General features: G+C 40.9%; 1 long non-coding RNA gene across 3 annotated transcripts in view; it reads right to left on the bottom strand.

Annotated features, from left to right (window-relative positions):
- The window catches only part of LOC144379110 (uncharacterized), a 162,182-nt gene that overhangs the window by 28,039 nt on the left and 112,954 nt on the right, over positions 1 to 21,189 (bottom strand). For 2 of the 3 annotated variants that reach the window (XR_013441380.1, XR_013441382.1), the window contains one exon: positions 19,919 to 20,806. The exons of the other annotated variant lie outside the window; for it this stretch is intronic. This is a non-coding gene — a long non-coding RNA (uncharacterized LOC144379110). Of the gene's footprint in view, positions 1 to 19,918; positions 20,807 to 21,189 lie in introns of those variants that run through there. 3 annotated transcript variants of the gene reach the window in all.

The raw sequence follows: 21,189 nt of genomic DNA, 5'->3' as shown, positions 1-21,189 counted from the left end.
TAGAATCATACATACATACATGCTTTTTGTGACTGGCTCATTTCCCTTAGCATAACATTGTCAAGGTTCATCATGTTGCAGCATGCAAAAGAATTTCCTTCTTTTTTAAGGCTGAAGGATGTTCCATTGTGGATTACTGTCCCTTTTTGTAGGTGAGGAAACAGATAGTGAAGTTCAAATATTTCCTTGAGGAAAATCAGCAGAGCAATTAGAATTCAAACCCTCTTTGTGGGTGGCCCTCTTTCCTGATAACTCTACATCAGCCCTTCAGTTTCTTGCACAGCCCTTCTAAAGCTTGCAATCATTTTATGGGGTACCTGGGTGGATCAGTTGGTTGAATGTCAGACTCTTGGTTTCAGCTTGGGTCATGATCTCAGGGTCATGGGATCAAGCCCTGCATGGGGCTCCATGCCAAGCAGAGAGTCTGCTCGAGATTCTCTCTCTTTCTCTTCCTCTGCCCCTCCCCTTCCCCCATGCTCGCTTTCTCTCTCTCTCTCTAAAATAAATAAATAAATCTTTAAAAAAAATTTAAAACTTGCAATAATTTTATGTATTCATCCTGTTTCTGCTTTTGCTGTCTCCTTCCCTGGGTAGAAGGTAGCTGAGGAGCTATGCCCATCTTGCCCATTATTATACACTTCGGTGGGTGGGATCACTAGTTCCTCTTTAGAAATGAGAAGACAGGTTCAGAGGGGTTGGAGAGCTGAGTCTTGATCTTCCCACTTGCTGCCCAAATTATTCTCTCTGTGTCTCCCAAGGTTTTTAAAAGAAGAGGGCTGTGGGCTAGAAAAGAAATCTGTTTAGGTGTGTGCCTGATGTTGGCTCTCAGCTTTGTGGGTTTTGATGTTTGGTTTTTTTGCTGGAGGTTAGAGAAGAGAATTGTTTCCTGAGCTAGTCTCTCTGTGATGTAGATGTTTTCCTATTATTCCCTGGGAAATGTACACCTTGGCTCCCCAGGTTTTGGGGAGGGCGTGAAGGAAAAGGAAGCCCCCTTCTCTGGCAGGCAGCATTGGGGAATCTAAGGTTCTGACCTGGATGCTCTGTGCTCTCCTTAATTAATGCAGGGACCACCGTGTCTCCCCAAGGGGAGCTCATGGTACCAGAGTTTGCACCTGTCTAGAGCTTAAACACTAAAGGACTTAGTTTCAAAGAGGTGGCACTCTGGTAAAACTGATAAGACCAATTTTGCAGAACTAAAGTGTAGCATCATCCCAGGCTGTGAAGTTTCTCAGTCATTTTTGATCCAAAATTCTTCTGCTAAAGACACCCATTTTATGTGAAGTTTTTATGCGATGTGATATTACAAATAAATATCACAGTGAAAACAAATGACAATTTTAGAACCTTTTTTTTTTTCCCAATCAGCAAGCCCTCACCCCCATTCTTATAGGCCTTGCCAGGAAAATTCCTGCAACTGTTGAAAATCACTTGGTATTTCTTACAGAGCAAGGATGGAATGCCCCAAGGCAGTGGATTCCTGAAGAAAGGGTCATGAGTAAGCTGCGCCAGATAGCTGGTGAGATTGTTGAAAATCAGATTCCTGAGCTCCACTTCCTGAAGAGTTGGTCTGGTTGGTCTGGCTGGACGGTCATCTGCACAACCACAGAGCCCCCCAAAGGTGATTCACCCAGATTTGGAAGCCAGTGGTGCAGGTAAGGCAGAGGGTTCTGGTGGAAGCATTAACTGCACACACAGCCTCCTTGGGTCCCTTCCTCCCATCACCTCCTGCAAGACCAAACCCACACTTCTAGGTCCACTGTAGAAAATCCCTTCAAGTCAGCAGTGTTCCTTCACCCAGCTGAGTTCCTACTAGTGAAGTAAAATGTAGCACTTAAAACAAAAGTTCGTTTGCAGAAGCCCAACGGAAGGGAATTCAATTAATGTGAAAGTAAGTTCATGTAACTCTCCACCATTCTACTAAGCGGCTTTCAGACCTGTCGTCCAGAGTGAGAAGAGCTTCGGTCAGCCAGATAGAAACTGGGTCACAAAGTGTGTGAAATTGGAGGCTTTTCCCCAATACCTCTTAGCTCAGATGTCCAGGGAGGGGGACACCCATTGACTACTGGGATTCAGCAGAGCTCATTAGCCTTCAAGAGGCCACACAGAGTCTTGGATGAGCTATCTTCATCCTCACAGGCTCCCTGGGTTAGGGTCCGCCATTGCTAGATTCACAAATGCACTGGTTAGAAGGTAGTGTTCTGGCTCAATTTCATCCTCAGTTCCCTGCTGTTTTTTCCTAGTTCATCCTTCTCACTGGGGAATCATGTAGATGGAATCTCTGGCCCTCATGCCTTTCAAGTGCCCTACATATGAATTTCTCATCACCTGCTGGACATTCCTCAAGTCAGAACACATTATCTGCTACCCCAAATAGCTCTTCCCTCTAGACTTGCTCTGCCCCCCACGCTTCCTTCCTAGGCTCCCTTCCTCCCCAACTCCCCTTCCACCACCTCTAGTTTTATCACTGGTTGCCAGGCCTCTGCAAATCCTCCCACCACTGGTGATGTTCCCCCTTCGGCTCTCTCATTACCATCCTCACAGACAGAATCCTAGCTCTCTCATTACGTTTTTTCCTCAACTGCTGATATGATTGATCACTGGCTGTTGCTGCCCCAAGCCCGTCCCTGTCCCTTCTCACACTTGTCATTCCCAGTAAGGCTTCACTTTGCATGTCGCTCATTCCCCTGTTCACAAACGTGGCCCTTGCAGATGTCCAAATGTCCTCCCTATTTCTCAAGCTTTATTTCCCTCTCTTCTCCTACCCATACTCTATGTATGCCCCAGCTAACACTACACACTCCCTGTAATTCTCCACCTCTAGGCCGAGGGAAGTGCTGTCTTTCTTTTAGACTGTCTATCTTCCAATCTTTGCAGAAATCCACCAAGTGCCACTGAAGTTTCCTGGTTGTCCTTTCTTTATCTGGATAAGGGATGGCTGCCTCTTTGGTTAAATGTGACAAACAGAACTTAGGGGAAAATGTGATGAACTATTTCCAGAGTTACACACAAGCCCACAGATGTACTAATGTAATCGACACACAAATGCACACGGTAATGCCATGTTTCAAATCCACACTTGTCTTTGATTCCTGGGATGAGGTGGCAGAGATGTAGCGATGATCTGTTAGCTGGCACCAACCACAAGAACATGTGAAATAGATAATAGGGTAGAGGAAGGGGGTGGCGGAGCAAACATTTCCAGATTTAATCTTGGGTTTGTTGCCTTAACAACTTGATGTAGATTTCAAAGAGGTGGCTTTTTTTCTTAATAATCCTTTTGGAAGCCAGACTTGTCATAACAATAACACTGAAAATAGCCAGCCCTCTGACAAATGGCCTTAACCACTGATTTTTCTCTTCAAAAAAGGCCTGTAGAACACTGGGATCAACACCCAACATACAGAAAGAGAACAGGTATTTTGTGCTGAATGCCAAGGACTTGTACCCCCGTGTCTGTGATGGCTAATTCCAAGCCCCAGACGCCGAGACTGATGAATGTTGTTCCCACTTCCTCAATCTGTCCCATCAGCAGCTTTTCATGATGAGGCAATGTCTTAGATGCATTTTTAAATTTATACAACATGCTTAAACAAAAGGTTAAACTATATGGAGACTTTTTTTTTCTTAAAAGAAAATTTAGAGACTTCTGTTTCTCAGCCACCGGCCCATGGCCTAGACTAGTCTGATTAACTTGGCATCCTGCCAAGTGGTAATTACCTGAAGTAGTAATTACCTTTGTCTCTCTTCCCAGCTCCAGCATTCCCTTTTTGGCTTTTCTTTCTCTTTTCTTCGCTCCCATGGTCTCCAGCAAGGAATTTACATGGTCACAAGAGTGCAAGTATGATTGGTTAGTAATCTGCTGCTCTAGATTATGAATGCTCCCTGATCCACGTGTTTCTCTTCCTTTTGCCCTGCCCCTTATACAGAAACTCTTAGCCCATTTGGACTGTTATAACAAAATGCCACAGATGGGGTGGTTTAAAAACACAGAAATTTATTGCTCACAGTTCTGGAGGCTGAAAGTCTGAGATCATGGTGCCAGCAGGGTTGGGTGAGTGCCCTTTTCTGGACTGCAGACTTCTCATTACATCCCTACATGGCAGAAAGGCAAGGGAGCTCTCTGGAGCCTTTTTGACAAGAGCATTAATCCTGTTCATGAGGGCTCCACCCTCAGGACCTAGTCACCTCCCAAAGACCTTGCCTCCTAATACCATCACGTTAGGGGTTAGAACATGAACGTATGTTCTCTAGGGGCACACAAACATTCAGACCATCGCATGCTCGATTGAGACAGAACAAATATTTATTGACTGGGGTGTCTGCAGGGTGCGTTCAATTGCATGACATGTCCAAGCTGATCACTTTCCCTGCAAGGGCAAGCCTCTTAGGTAGGATATCACCCCCGGGAAACAGTGAAGGGATATTTTCTGCCCTGTCCCTGGCATTCAGCCTATGTTGACTTGGATCACATTTCACTGATGTTAAGTCAAATGGCTAGTGTGTGGAAAACCTTTTGTATAGCCTTCATGTAGTTCAAGTCCTTCTAAACAGAAGTGGAAGGTGTTGAAGTAGGAAGAAATGGAGAGTGTGTTCCACTGGGCTATGGGCATTGCACCAGGTAAGGAGGATGGTGTCTAAACCATTAGCTATCTCCTTAAAGTGATAGCAAAGTTGGGGTGCCTGAGTGGCTCAGTTGGTTAAGCAGCTGACTCTGGATTTCGGCTTAAGTCATGATCTCAGGGTCGTGACGTTGAGGCCCGCATTGGGCACCACGTTGGGCATAGAGCCTGCTTAAGATTCTCTCTCTCTCTTCCTCTGCCCCTTCCCCACCTCTTAAAAATAAATAAATAAATAAATAAAACGAAAGTGTGAGCACAGCTCAGCCTGCTGCATCCTCCCACCTGTGGGTTCTGACATCCACGTGGGTTGTGACTATATAGAGAGAAACGTGTGCATTAAGAAGCCCCCATGAATCGTCTCTGTTTCTCAGATTCCCCTTGGGAGCCATTGTTGGTCATTTCATCTTTTTAATGCAAGTTTTAAGATTCTTGGGGAAGAAAAAAAGAAATGGCTTTCTGGTTCCTTCCCACTGGGATACCTTACAAAGAAATAGTGGGGCTGAAAAATGCAGAGTGGGACATAAATTCTAAAACACCCCAGAACGCGTTGAGTTCAGAGTCAGTGCTGGAAAAATTTATTCTAAATCATAATTCCTCCAAAAGGGGAAAACACCCCAATCATACAAAAAACACAAATAAAATATAAATTTTTGCACACATTCAAATTTATAGTTCTTAAATGATTTTCTTGGAATGCTGTTACGTGATATATATCATCAATATTTCTGGTTTCCAGATGGGAAGAGGGAAATGGTATGCTAATGAATTGTAGGTTTGATTCAAAGTAAAAAAAAAAAAAAAGATGTTTTTTAGTTAGTTTTCTTTAGTTTTGTTTGTTTTAAATCCAATTATTGTCCTGCTCTGTCACAAAATGTAACATTTGTCATTGTTTTATAGGTTTGGTTTTGCAGGGCCAGTGCTCAGGAGGCTGTTTATTTCCTCCTACCTACCTTGCCTGCAATTAGGATATGTGGACAACAAGTGGATCATAGTGTCTTATAGCCAGCAATATAAAACATTGTTAACAAAGAGAAAACAGGAATGTTTTCAATTAGATTTTGCTTTTAAATTACCATTCCCCCCCTAAGTAGCTTATCACAAAAATTGCAACACGATAACCTTCTCTAATACTACTAGTCACCATGCTGTAAACTGGTGAATTTTCTAGGATGACATAATACAGAATACAAAATTCCTAATGGGAATTCGTTCTTATTGTCCTTGCCTTCGTTTCCCTCTTTGTGCTACTACTTTATTGAGGAGTAAACAATCTCACAGAGCAAGAGTGAGGTTGCAGGGGCAGGAGCAAGAAAGAAGGGAGGGTCAGTAGTAGATCCCTCAGTGAGCTGGCCACAGCTCTGTGTGGCCGGTTGCTCCATCTCACGTGGCTGTCCTCTAAGAAGCCATATAATTATGGCAGGACAACCCATCTGGAAGGGGAAGAGGGAATTGTCTACCTCTTCCTATGTCCCATTTGTCCAAGGTGAGCCTCATGAGGGTTAATCTCCTGCACTTCTGGATTGTACATGTTGTTCTCATATTTCTGGCCAATGTGTTCCCTGATGAACCTTGGCTATTGGGCTATTGCCAGTGACCTACGCATCTAGCCTGCTACTTGGAAAATGATAGACTGTCAGATTAAAGACACCCCTCATGGACTATGGAAAGCAATGTCAGCTGCTGGTCAAGAGATCTAAGTCACTTATGCAGAAGTCCTCTTGATCCACATACCTCATAATGCAGCTGCCTCAGAAAGGGACTATTTCTTGGTGCTTCCTAAGTAATGATCAGGATGAAAGGGAAAGGTTAATTAAGTCAACAGGAATATTTGGGATTCCATTCTACTATTCCTAGGTGTGATCCTTTCTTTCCCCTAACAGCAACTCCAGGCTGGACTGGTTGGTACACCAAGTCAAAAGGGGCCTGGGAATACAATTTATTTCTGGTTCGGCTACCTGAGTTCTCTAGTGGGATTGCCATGATCCTAGATGATAAGGATAATGACCATAAAGATATCCTTATTGTCCAGGATATCCAGGATAAGGATAATGACCATTTGGTTGAGTATACTGCTGAGTCCCTGTACAGTGGCCACACTAGATCTTTGTAAGTTTTATGAAACATCCTTGGGCTTTTTGCATCTGAACTTTCTGGATGAAAGGCCTGGATGCAAGTAGGGAATGATTGTATAAAAGATGAAGTTATACCTACTGGAATGGGAAATTTCAAGTTCATTATGGTAGAGTATCTTTTATATCTTTAATTTTTCTCCTTATCATGCTCATGTTTTCTTTGCCTCCTTGAACATATGGAATACATTTATAGCAGGTATTTTAATGTCCTTGTCTGCTATTCTATAACCTTTGTCATTTCTGGGTCTGTTTCTATTGATTGATTTTTCTTCTGATTATGGCCCATATTTTCTTGCTTCTTTGAAATCCTAATGCTTTGTATTGGATGCTAGAAATTTTGAATTTCATGTTTTTTGGTGCTTGATTTTTTTGGGGGGGGAGGGGGTGAGAAGGAGTGATTCTTTTAAGTACTTTTGTTGTTGTTCTGGAGTATAGTTTGTTTACTTGGAAACTGCCTGATTCTTGAGAGGTTTACTTTTAAGTTTTGCTAAGCATGTGTTATGGACTGAAAGTTTGTGTCCCCTCCAGATTCATGTAGGAAGTCTTATTCCCCCGATGAGATAATACTTCAAGGTGGACGGTTTGGGTGGTAAGTAGGATTAGATGAGGTCATGCAGGTGGGGCTCCCGTGATGGGATTAGTGTCCTTATAAGAAGAGGAAGAAATACCGACTGCTCTCTTTCCACATCAGCAAGTCAGGAAGAGAACTCTCACCAGCCACTGACAGTTGGCAACTTGGTCTTGGATTTTTCAGCCTCTAGAATTGTGAGAAATAAACGTCTGTTGGTTAAGCCACTGATTCTATGGTATTTTGCTGTAGCAGTTCAAGCTGACTAAGACAACGGGTCCAGAATGGACTTTACACTTCGCTGCACTACTGAGGCAATTACCTGCTGAGGACTCTACTCAATACTCTCTGTACCCAGAGGTCTTTCTACTTCAGCAAACAATTTTTGTCTCTGGGGATAGTTCCATCTGCTCCTTTCTTAGTGTTTTCACTCTTGGTATGGTAGTTCCTTCCCATGCATGCACACATCAGTGCTTAGTTAAGCACTTAAGATGAATTTTTTGAAGATTTCCTAAGTTCTCTCTGTTCAGTTCTCTTTCCTCTAGTACCCTACCCTGAGAAGTTTAGCAACTCTGGCCTATCCAAATATTAACCTTGAGTCCTCATCTCAAAGATACCACTGGGGTCTGTCTGAGTTCCCTCTCCCTGCTGCACTGTGGCTTGCAATTCCAATTATCAAGGTGAACAATCACCTTATTTGCCTCCCTTCTCTCAGAGATTGCTGTCCTGGGATGCTGTGTATCTGATGACTGAAGACTATTGTTTCTAACATTTTGTCCAATCTTTTAGTTACTTAAGGTAGAAGGGTAAAGCAGGTTTCTGTTAACCTGCTATGGGTAGACATAGAAGTGAGCATCTCAGCCTGAAGGTAGTGCTGGGGGAAGCTGCTGGTTTCTGTGTACTGCAGGAGCTAGACGCTGGAGAAGCTCTAATTGCTGCAAGATTCTGGCCCTGGCCAACCTGCCCACATTGCAAGATCTGGGCACTGGTGAAGCCAATTATGCCACAGGAGCTGGGTGCTGGGATAGCCATGCACATTGCAGGAGTCTGGCAAGCAAGCACACCAAAACCAGGAAGCAAAATCCTTTCTTCTTATAATGTCTTCCCAGCGCCCTCTACTGACAAAGTTTAGTATCATGCCATCTAGCAGAGGAATACTCTTCAAGGGGCCCATATCCATTTTCCCAGAGCAGGTAATGAAGTATGAATTTAGAGCCAAGAGGCAATAGATTGATAACTGAGTATACATTGTGGAGGATTGCTGCCTACTGGTATTTCAAAATTATGTGGCCATCTGGTAAGTTCAGATCTATAACATCAATTAAATGCTTTTCATGAACAATTTTCAGTTTGAGTTTTAAATGACTAAGATTTATTTAGTTCTAAGAACAGGAGAGTGGCTTCATCTATTCCTAGCAAAGAACAAAAAACTTTAAAATAGCATGCTGTATTCTTCTCCATTTTTCCTCATTATTTGGTAGAAGAGAAAAAGAGGAGAGGAAGGAAAGTGATATTACTGAGCTACTTCTATGTGCCAGGTACTTTGCATATATAATTATTTGAAACTCCCAAAACCACCCTATGAAGAAGGTTGGTCATCTGCCATTTTACAGATGAACAGATAAGGTTGAGGCAATTAGCATGGACAAGAATCTCCTGGGAAGTTTGTTACAATGAAGATGACTTGACCAGTCCCACAGTTCCTAGTTTAGTACACGAGGGATGAGGTTTAGGAATGCACATTTTAAACAAACACCTAAGAGATTCTGGGTCAGGTAGTCTATGAGCCACATCACCTGAAATACTTATTTTGATAACATGTTCAAGTTCATAAGGTTCAGAGGCATGCTTCAAATTGAATAGAGGACTATTTGTCCCTAACCACATCCAAGCTTTCCTCCCTGCTACACCAGATTGTGCATTAGTAGTGAGAGTGGAACAATTATTGGGCATCAACTGGCCCACCCAAGAACTATGTATGAGGGAAGTAATCAGTTAATGGACAAAGAGCTGTTTAAAAATAAGCCCAGAGCTAACAGACTGTTTCAGAAACAACATTTTATTGGAACAACACTGGCTGAGCTGGTTGACTCTTGTGATCATGAAATAGTCCCTTCCTTTAATCTCAGCTCCTTGATGGACTCTCAGTATGACCTTGGAAAAATCAGCTAATGATCAGTAGGGGGTCTCCTTTTAGGTCTAGGGAGTTGATGGTACCTGATTATAAATTACACTATTAAATCGTCAGATAATGTGACAATTATATAATGGAAATATTCAATAATAAAAATTTCCAGGATTATCAGTTGTCAAAGACATTTGATACCTTTCAAAGCTAATTATCAAATGTTAATCGGTAATGCCTATTTTCTTGAGTGGTTCCAAATGAGATAATTTTAGATGTTTTCTTGTTGTGTGATGCATCATGCAGTATCTGGGATGAAGGAATGGAACTAAGTTGTGTTTTGGGTTGGGCAAGAACACCTAACTAATTTTAGAGCATTTGGAGATCAATGCATTATTAAATAGATGCATTCCACATGCGAGTCACTCATTTAGTCGGTTCTACCCTTGTTGTGCAAATGTGACATTTAGAGAAGCCTTATTTAAGTTATTGAGTATCTTTTTCTGCAAAAATAGAAACAGAGCATCTAAGGCAAAGCAAGGTTTTGTGTCAATCAAATAAATGGGCCTGTAGATTCTGAATAAAACTTTGTATTAGGATTCTGACATTCCTGGCACATAAAGATTAATTTTTGTTTATCTCATTCAAAAAGTAACTCTACTAGGAAAGACCATAGTCTTTTCATGGGTAGAAAAAGTTAACTTCATAAAGATTTTCTCACATGAATCCATAAATGTTATGCAACTCCAACAATTATTTAACCAGATAAATTGATTGTAAGCATCATGTGAGGAAAAAAATAAGCCAGAATGGCCAGGAACATTAAAAAAGAAGGAGAGGGAGAGGGAGAACTATATCAGATATCAAAACATATTCTAAAGCTACAAAAATTAAAACAATGTGATATTGCTGCATGCATAAATAAAACAGAGTAAGAGTCCAGAAACATACCCAAATGCATATAGGAATTTATAAATGATATAGGTGTAATTTTAATACAGTAGGTGAAAATAGGGACTATGGAAGTAATCATTTTGGATCACCTTGAAAATTATCTGGGAAAAATTTGGATTCCCATCTTATGTATTATATACAAAGAAATCTAGAGATTAATTAAAATTTAGATGTTAAAAGGGGGAATTATAAGAATTCGAAAAATATATGAGATTTTAAAAAATTTAAGTAAGGGACTCCTTCCTAAGAATGAATAAAGCCATCAAAGAAAAGACTGATAGATTCAAATCAGTAAGAAAACCAACAACCCAGTAGGAAAATGGATAAAAGATATGAAAGAACAATTTCATAATAAGGGAAATACAAATAGTTCTCAAACAAAATTATATTCAACCTTATATATAATAAGGAAAATAGTAATTAAAACTATAATGACATCATTTTTTGTCTTACCCATTACATAGTAGTACATGTTGCATTGGCTAGAAACTAGGAAACAGGCTCTCTCATAACATTGCCGGTGGGAAGGTAATTTGGTACAGTCTATATGGAGTGCGATTAGCAATACCTTTAAAAATGTAAAATGCTGATACCCTTTGACCTATGTATTTATCTTAAATGTACTCACACATGTGAAATGACTTACATATAAGGCTATCCATCAGAGCATTGTGTGTTGGAAACAACTTACAATCCTGCTAACAGGCAATAGATACGGTATATCCATATTATGGAATACCATGCAGTCGTTAAAAAGAATGGGGCAGCTCTTTAATATATTGCATATGGGAAATACATTGTTTGTTAGTTTTTAAGAATATGAGAATATGCATAACCATGAATGTAACATGTTGCTATTTGGGTAAACACAAACATGCATGTATGTGTACATGTATGCATGTTAGTGCCTATGTATACACAGACTAACATATAGAATGTCTCTGGAAGATACACAAGGAACTGGTTACATTGGTTGCTTCAAATAAGGTAAACCAGGAGATTGGAGGAGACCAGAGAGAAGGAGTCTTACTTTTGATGGTATCTTCTTTGATACCTTGCATTCTGTGCCATGAGAATGTATCAACCACTTTTTTAATATGGTTTTTTTTAAATGGCCATGGTTAATAATAATTTTGTGAGAACTTCTAAGATGACCTGATCTCAAGATGGTTTCCACAGAACTGATTATCTCCTTTGTCAATGGGTAGCAAGACTACAATTGAAATGAGTATATATTTGCTGTTCTTTGTGTTGGTTCCTATTTTAAAGGACGACTATAAGTATTTAGGAACAATCCTTACATTTATGCAAAGTACATTCTCATATAGCATCCTGTTTTGGCCTCCGCGCAGTGTTGAGGTAGGTACTAACCAGACACAGAGCCCAGGGTGCTATCCAAAGTCTCACCATTAGTCATAACAGAAATCCTCATTAGAACATAGATTTTCTGCCTCTTAACCAATGGTTTTCCTTACTGTTCTTGCCAATATTATGGGTATTATGCTAATAAGAACTACAATTTGATTATCTGCTATATACCAGCCACTTAAATGTGCTATGTCACTCATTCTACCTGTTTTACTATCTTTATCTGTTTTATCATCTTTAATTTTTCAAATGAGAAATCTGAGCATCAGAGTTAAATTGTGCAAATTCATGTAATACAAATACAGAGCAGGCATTTGAACCCCAGCTTTCTTAACTTTGTGCCTTTTTCCTTTTCTGCTGTATTTTGCATCACTCTTTTCAAATGAACACCTGGTGGTATATATGTGTACCTCTCCCCTAAGTGAACTATTTTATTCAATATCTACTGATTGAGTGCTTCTTTTCGAGCCAGGTGCTGTGCACAGAGCTGGGTTATGGCATCTGTCCTCCTCATCAGAGTACCAATGAAAGTGGGTGCCATCACCTACAAGATACAATGATCTTTTCACCTCCCCTTTCTGGCCTGGATTGCACTACATACTGAAGGCTCCACATTGTCAGCCGCGGCTCAGGCAGGCAGTACCCTAGAGCTTCTTGGTCACTATGTGATTTATTTTTGTTTTTTCAAAATGAAAATGGCTTCATTTTTTAAAAAAATTTTTAGATTTTTTTAATTTTTTAATTGCAATTTTAAATTTAAAAATTTTTAATTTTAAAAATAATATGCTTTCTTAAGGTGTTAGAAATTCAGACAACAGAGAGTGATAAAATGGAGAAAATTAAAATAACCCGAAAGTCCATTGCTACGACCTAAGTACTATTGCCATTTTAACAAATACATGATCACACTTCCTCCTATGGATAGAGGAACATATAGGTGGGCATCGTGTATATAGACTGAATCATTTTGGGGTGTTCTACTTTTTCCTACTTAATAAATCACAGTCATCTTATGTCCTTAAATATAGGCTGCATCATGATCAACTTTAAAAGTGTATGGTGTGGGGCACCTGGGTGGCTCAGTCAGTCATTAAGCATCTGTCTTCGGCTCAGGTCATGATCACAGGGTCCTGGGCTCGAGCCCCACATCGGGCTCCCTGCTCTGCGGGAAGCCTGCTTCTCCCTCTCCCACTCCCCCTGCTTGTGTTCCCTCTCTCACTGTGTCTCTCTCTGTCAAATAAATAAATAAAATCTTTAAAAAAATGTGTCTGGGGCGCCTGGGTGGTTCAGTCAGTTAAGCATCAGACTCGATCTCAAAGTCGTGAGTTCAAGCCCCGTAGAGCCTACTTTAAAATAAATAAATTAATTAATTTAATTAAATTAAAAAAAGTGTATGGTGTTTTGCCATGTGGTTAAACTATGCTTAACTAATTTACTCCCCAGTTTTTGCTACTATAAAAGTACTACAATGCAACCTTTTTTACATACTATACACACTTTTCCCATTACTTTTTTTTTTTTTAAGATTTATTTATTTATTTTAGAGAAAGAGAGAGAGAGCATGAGCAGGAGGGGCAGAGAGAGAGAGAGAGAATCTTTGGCAGACTCCATGCTGAGTGCAGAGCCCGAAGCTGGGCTCGATCTCATGACTGAGATCATAACCTGAGTCCAAACCAAGAGTTGGATGCTCCACCAAGTGAGCCACCCAGGTGTCCCTGCCCGTTATTTCTGAAGGAGAGACTTCTGTGAGTGGAATTGCTGGATCACTTGTAGCTTTTCTGAATGAACTTAGAAACAGAAACTTGAGATTGAGGTCCCATTATAGATGCCATTAATAAAAAAGGATCTCCTGACTTTTCCAAATACTTCTGCTTACTTTTCATAGTAGTGTGTGTTCTGCCTTCAAACATCCACACTTTCATTGTGGTTTTTCTTACCTTGCCTCTATCTCTGCACTGTCACTTCTACCGTTTCCTTTATATAACGTTTACCTCTTGGGGAAAAAAACAACAGTAGTTACTTTGGAATTTGTTTTATCATAATTTTTCTTTTCAAATGGATTTCCATTTGTTGTGTCTGATTTTTCTTAGTGGAGACGGCAGAGGTCTGCTCAGAGCAGCTTAACGAAGCCATCTGTGTGTACGGAAAAGCAGAGACAATTAAAACCTGTTGACAACTTTGGGCAAAGCTGTGGGCCTCATGTTCTGTAATTTATGTGAAAAGCTGAAGAACAATCAGTTCAAGCTGGTTCTTCAAAAAGGCACAGCCTGTAACATGCTTTTGGCAGTTCAGCATCTTTGCACCATAGCAAAGGGGTATCTGAGTCCAATGAATTCTGAGATGTGCAACAGGAGCTCATGAACAGGGCCCACGAAAACAAACACACGTGTTGCCATGAAGAGAAAATGGAAGCTGCTGCTGTTTTTTTTTATTCTTTCAGTTTTTCGTGTAATTCCATTTCTCCAACAGACGAGCATATGCATAATGCTTCCTTCCTATTGCTTAGCGCTATTTTATGTCAGAGTATAAAGAGCCCATTCTGATACCTGCTGTGGGGCATGTCATCAGGGTTAAGGACACAGAAGGTGGCAAGGGTGCTTGGGAAGGCAGTGGGGTGTAGAAAGGACTTTATTTTTTTTTTTAAGATTTTATTTATTTATTTGACAGAGAGAGACACAGCGAGAGAGGGAGCACAAGCAGGGGGAGTGGGAGAGGGAGAAGCAGGTTTCCCGCAGAGCAGGGAGCCCGATGCGGGACTCGATCCCAGGACCCTGGGATCATGACCTGAACTGAAGGCAGGTGCTTAACGACTGAGCCACCCAGGCGCCCCGAAAAGACTTTATATTTAAATCTCAGCTCTGCTCCCTCCCAGCTGAGCACCTTGGGCAACTCTCTGTTTTCTACTTTTTTTAAAGAGGAGAAAAATCAGACCTGGCTACAGAATATTTGATGTTTGGAGGTAATATATATGAAGTTGCTTATACTTCCATCTTCCCTTTCTCATCTCCCCATTACCTTCCACATTCTGTTACATGGTTCCCACTGAGCCATTGAAATTATGCTGGCCAGGTAAGCAGCACCACCTTTGTTATTAAATCAGTTTTGTCTAGGTGTTTCTCAGGAACACTAATCAATTCCACCTTGTTGAAGAATTTCTTTCCCTTAACTTCCAAGAATCACACTTAGATTGCTTCCTTCTTTCTCTGTGGGCACTTCTCAGTTTCCAGTGTCTTCATCTCTTCCTCTCCCATATTTTATTCTAAAGTTGGTGGTACTCAGTTTCTGTTCTGCATCTCCTTGTTCTTGTTTACACTTTTGCTGCAGAGTCCCATTTATATCTATGACATCAGCTGCCATCAATATATTGGAGTCTCCACTACAGAATTTAGGTTCAAACAACATATCCCAGTCAGTCCCCAGATGACCATCCTTGGGGACCACATGCTGGTGCAGGAAATGCTGAGGTCATCTCATTCACCATGCCCCGCTTCCCTAGTCCATCCTCAGCTCCCTTCCCCTTTACGTGTCCAGGAGTCTCAGAGAACTGGCAGCACCCGCCCCACCCCGAGAGGGAAGAGTCTAGTCCAGCCTGGCCCTATCTTGCTTCTATGGGCTTGGTGAATGCTGCATGCTGAGCAGAGGCTAGATTTGGTGAGTTGATAAGTGTGAACAACAGACCAAATCCTCATCTCCAGGGTAATCACTAGTGATTGAGTAAAGTCTTGTGCTGATGAAAGTGATGATTTGAGAGTAGGTTTCTCATTTTCCAGGGTTCCTGTCAAGGAAGGGGACTCACCCAAATTGGGCAAAGCCTGATAGATTAAAAATCATTCCATTTGCTCCACCAGGTACTTCGTCAAGGCAACAGGGTCAAAGCAATGGGAGATGATTTAGTGTTAGTCACCTAATATCCTGAGATTGCATCTAATGCCCAGAGCAGCTAGACATTGAAGCATCTTTAATGACACAAGGCCATACAGAACACAGATAAACAGGCATTTGAGTCTTCCCTTGAGAGGAGATGAAGCTATTCAGGAATGTGGTGGCAACTGAGCCTCAGTAGAAGGTGGGACTACATAGAGAAAAGTGTTGCCTATGCTAGGAAAGCTGAACTGGTAGGTTGGTTCCAAATCATGATGCCGGCAGCTGTTACCATGGGTGTTGCTGAGAGTTCTTTTCCAGCAGATCTTGAAGTGCAAGCAATTCCTAGGCTGCTCCCATGAGATCTGGATTGGGATAGGCTCCAGGTTCGTAGTCCCCTTTGTGGTAGTCATTAATACCATTTACCCAAAATTTCCAGTTTTCCACCTCCCAGGTATAGGATGCAATAGCACTTTATGACCCTCTTTTGATTTAGTGGGGCCACATGATTAGTTATGACCAATGACTTGTAAGCAGATGTGATGTGGGCCAGTTTTAGGCAAGAGCATATTGTGGCTGCTCCTAGATCCTCCAGAGCTCTCTTTTCCCTCTGGTAGATAGTGGCAAGGTTAGAAATATAGTTTCTCTGTCATTATGGGTACTTGAGAGACCACAATGAGCAGAACCCTCTTCTGAACTACAATGGACACAGAAAAAGGGAGAAATGGAACCTTTGCTCTTATAAGCTAGTGGCATTGTTCATGTTATTTGTTACCACTGCAGAACCTAGCTTATCCTGACTGATACATACTCTTTCCCACTCAAGCACATACTCTCTTGAATGTCATAAGCAGCTTTTAAAACACATTTAAAACACAAGGACTTATTATACCCATCTGGTAAGACAGTGAGATCCACGCTTATCTAACTAAAGGGGGAACCAACCAAGATGATCTTCACTAAACAAGGAAGATCTGCATTAAGATGTTTCTTTGTTTGTCCCAGGACCATGAAGTTATTGGCAACTTTTCTCAATAAGGAAAAGAAAAATCTCTGGTAGGAAATGTTGTTAGGATATCTCTCTACCTTATTTCAGCTCAGACCTCTCTTGGGCTTCAGACATATCTTTAACTGCCTAGTACTTATTTTCACTTGGATATCTCACTGGCATCTCAAACTCAACATGTTCAATGGTAAACTCATTACTTTCACCCCAAAATATGCTTCTCTTACTGTGTTCTCTGTCACAGTGAATGTTTTCATGCCCATACAATTGAAGTATCCTTGACTGCTTTGTCTTCCTTTGCCATCACACTAAATCTTTTGCCCAAACTGATGGTTTCTACCTCCTTGTGTCCCCACTACTGTACCCTACACTGGCCACCTTTCTCTCTTTTCTGGATCAGTATAAGCCTTCTCGAGGGTCTCCTTGTCCCCAGCTTCTCCTCTTTTCTATGCATGCTTTATATGGCAGCCAGAGTGATATTTCTACAACAGACCTGGTCAAAATGTGCCTTTGTTGAAAGTCCTTTCATGGTTCCTCATTGCTCTTAGAAGAAAGATGAAGTTTTAAAATGTTGTCTTCAAATCCCTGATTTGGTTCCTGCTTCCCTCCCTGGTTGCACTTTGACTCATGCTCCACATTCACCCACACTGAACATAATTGAAAGTTGCATACTTTAGAAAACTCTCTTGGCCTTGTTCCCTCCAGCTGGAACAACCTTCTCCTCCTGTTTCTCAGCTAACAATCCTACTTGTTTATCAGTCTTTAGCTTAGATCTTACCACCTCTGGGATACCTTCTTTAACCTACCCAGGCAGGAATAGGTGACCTCTTGTGGACTCCTTTTCTAACTTATTCTCATGCTTATTGCTCTATAACTCTGTCATAATTACCTGTTCCTGCATATTACCCCTCACTGAAATAATACGTGCCAAGTGTTTACATGTATGTCATTTAAACCTCACAATAATCCCCTGAGATAAATAATATTCCCATTCCAGACAAGGACACTGGGAATAGAGAATTAAGGTAAGTGGTTTAAAGTAAGTCAGACAGTTAATGGCGATGTGGGCCTTGAACCTATAGGAGTCTGCGTCCCAGTCTCTTAGACTTAACTGCCATCCTGTCCTAGACAACTGCAATGTTTACAGGGATCAATCAATGTTGTTCATTGCCGTATTCCCAGTGCTGGGCACGTGACAAATACTCAGTAAACTTAGCTGAATAAATGAATAAAAGAAACAATGGAAAGGTGCCTGGCAAATGATGGGGTCATAGGAAAAACTAGCTATTATTTTTTTACAACATTTTTGCACAGCAAAGCAGGAAAAAAAGGGAAGAAAAATAAAATAGTACTAGCTCAGTTTCTAGATAGAGTATGGGAAACATACCAAGGGCACGGGAAACAGTGTCTGTACTACTTTTGAAATGGGGAGGCAGTTTTCCACAGAGCAACCTTGCTGGGCTCTGTGCCCTGTTCCTGGCCATTCAGGTTCTCACTCTATCTTGATAAATTGCTGTGTCACAAAAGAACCTTCCCAGTTTCAGCACCATATATTTCTTTCAGGACAACAGGCTATTACAAAAGTTCTCCTGAAATAAAAAGAAAATCAGTGTTTACGGGGAAAAAAAAAATGTTTTCAGTAAGTTCAATACCAACTTGCATTTGGCTAATGTTTAAATATAAGAAAACTAAATTTTTTAAGTAGAAATTTGTGTAGGGCAGGTGATGCTGGTAGGGTTTTTGGTACTTCTGAGTCCTTATCATGGTAAAAATGTTTTAGGGTGAATTTTTAAATTATAAATTGAGGACTTCATCCAAGTAACACATGCATGTGTCAAATAAAATCATATGCAGGATTATAATGAAGAGCTCTAGTCTCCTGACACCTCCATTATCACCCCAATCCCACTATGTAGAGGCAATCCTGTACCCATTTCTTTTTGTTTTTCTGGTGGACTAATGCCCTATTTCTAAATGTTATGCTTATTACTGCCATATTTCTCCATGCACATATTACTCAATTTCTTGCTTTGTCACACTGAGTGTGATGGGCACTTGCTAGGTTCCTGACATTCTACATCAGTGAGTACCTTTTTTTCTGTTTCTATTCCTCTGTGGGAGATTTCCACTGTTATGGGTTCCACCTCCCCAAGGTAGAACCCAAAACTCATTCTCCAGCCTCCCTTGCTTGAAAGAATCAAGTTTGTGGCAGTGACCAAATCTACCAGCATAGGCTGTGACCCAACAGGGAGCAGAATGAGGAAATGGGTATTAGGAGGTCCACTTTCTTTGCTGAGTGTGGTAGCAGGGCTTCAAGCTGGTGGGGGCAATAGGGGCAGAACATCTGTCATCCAAGCCTGAGTGGCACTGGGAGGGGCTATGGAGTCTATGCCAGTAGTTGGGGTGGAGGTGGGGAGATTTCCTAAGAGCAGCCCCATACAAAACCACTCATTGCAGGGGTGCCTGGGTCGCTCAGTTGGTTGAGCCTCTGGACTCTTGGTTTTGGCTCAGGTCAAGATCTTAGGGTCATGAGATTGAGCCCCACCTCAGGCTCTGTGCTGGGCATGGGGCCTGCTTAAGATATTCTCTCTCCCTCTGCCCCTTCCCCCAGTGCTCAAGCCTGCTCTCTCTCTTTCTCGAAAACCAAGCCAAACCAAACCAAACCAAACAAAATAAAACAAAACAAAGAACACTCACTGCAGAGCTATTAAAGGGGCTAACATTTGCTTTTCCTTCTCTATGGGTTTAATGTTAGGGCTCCTGTGCCCCGTCCTGCAATGTAGCTGGGCTCCCCATTGTGTGAAACTGTGTAACTAGTTCTATGAGCCTTTAAGGGGACTCTGATTCCAATACCCTGTAAGGAACTTATTTTCTTTTTAAACTAGTCATCCTGACTTCTGCTGCTTACAGTAGAGAACTAACTGGTCCTTTTGACCAGAATATTGACCACTGCAGTAGGAGATGAGGGTTTATTTTGTTGTTCATACTCACCTTCCTTCCTCCTTTCTTTTCAATTTTTGGTGATTATATTTTACCTTTATGGCAATAAATATTAATAATAAAACTCCATTCATTATTCCATAAACTTTACCTCTTTTGTCCAGCTTTATTAAAATATAATTGACATATAGGCTTAAGGTATACATGTTGATACTTATAAGTGCAAAATAATCACCGCTATAGAGCTAGCTATCATCTCTATCACATCACATAATTACCATTTCTGTGGAGAAACATTTAAGATCTACTTTCTTAGCAATTTTCAATATATATAGTACTGTATTATTAAGTATAATCAACATGCTGTACATTAAATCCCCAGAACTTATTCATCTTATAAATGCAAAGTTTTGTACCCTTTGACCAACATTTCCCAACCCCAGCCCCTGGTAACTGCCGCTCTGCACTCATAAGTTCTATCTCTTGATTCGACACTCCTGGGACCATAATACCCCACCCTTGCCTCCATCTCCCACTGCCCTCCCACCTTCCATCCTCTGGCAACTGTAGCTATGCTTTCCACTTTGTCAAAGTTGAGAACATTTCTATTATACTCTACGGTGATAATTAAATCTTCTGTGCTTTATCTCTCTGTGGATTCTAGAACTGGAAAACTAATAAGCAGCATTGACATTGTTAAGACTATATAAATGTTGACTTCAGAGACAAAGAAGGAGCTAAGGATTACATGTCCTGTTCAACAGGTCTAATGTCATGATTCCTGTGCACTCAAAGCAAGATGTTTCTCGCCTTCAGGTCACATGGATTTTTCTGTTCTTACATTTTATCGGTCACTCAAAATTAAGTCATATTTTTTTCCCTTCATTTTTGGAACCTGACTTTTTTTTCTTTATGTTTACCAGGTACTTCTAATTGGAATTCTTTTTTCTTACCTAAAAAAGAACCATAGGTCTCCATCACAACCTCATATATATCCAGCCTTTCGATCCTGCTAATTACTATTACGTAGAATCCCTTTATTCCCTCATGGCCCCCCACAATATGGTCCCTCCCAGAATGTTCTAATCTGGACTTGCTGTCTACGTCTGCTGCACAGCCATCATCCTTGGGCTTCTCTTCAGTGGCTTCCTGGATTCAAGGCCAGTCCTACATTCCATGTCAACTTTTCAGTCTTCTCCTTGGTTTTACTGGGATATATACTCAGAATACCTCCTAAGACAGAAAATATGACACAAAAACTGGGTTTTTGTATGTCTGAAAATATCTTTGTTTTACTCTACACAAGGCAAGTTTGACTGGGTATGGAATTATGCATTCAAAATATTTTTTTCCCCCATAGAACTTTGAAAACATTGATTTGTTATCTTCTGATTTTAATGTGATGAATGAAAAGTTGGGTGGTTCCTTGCATTTTTCTCTGGAAATCTTTGTGATATTTTTTCAATCTTTGGTGTTCTGAAATTTCAAAAGGATGTGCTAGCTGTGTAGCTATTTTCATTCATCCTGCTCGGTACTCAATGGATTCATCAAATGTGAGGATTTGCCTTTCTTCCATTTGAGGAAATACCCTATTATTTCTTTAAAAAATTCTCCCG

Source organism: Halichoerus grypus, chromosome 9 (genome assembly GCF_964656455.1).
Source record: "Halichoerus grypus chromosome 9, mHalGry1.hap1.1, whole genome shotgun sequence".
Lineage (NCBI taxonomy): Eukaryota > Metazoa > Chordata > Mammalia > Carnivora > Phocidae > Halichoerus > Halichoerus grypus.
This window is presented reverse-complemented; position numbering and strand designations above follow the sequence as displayed.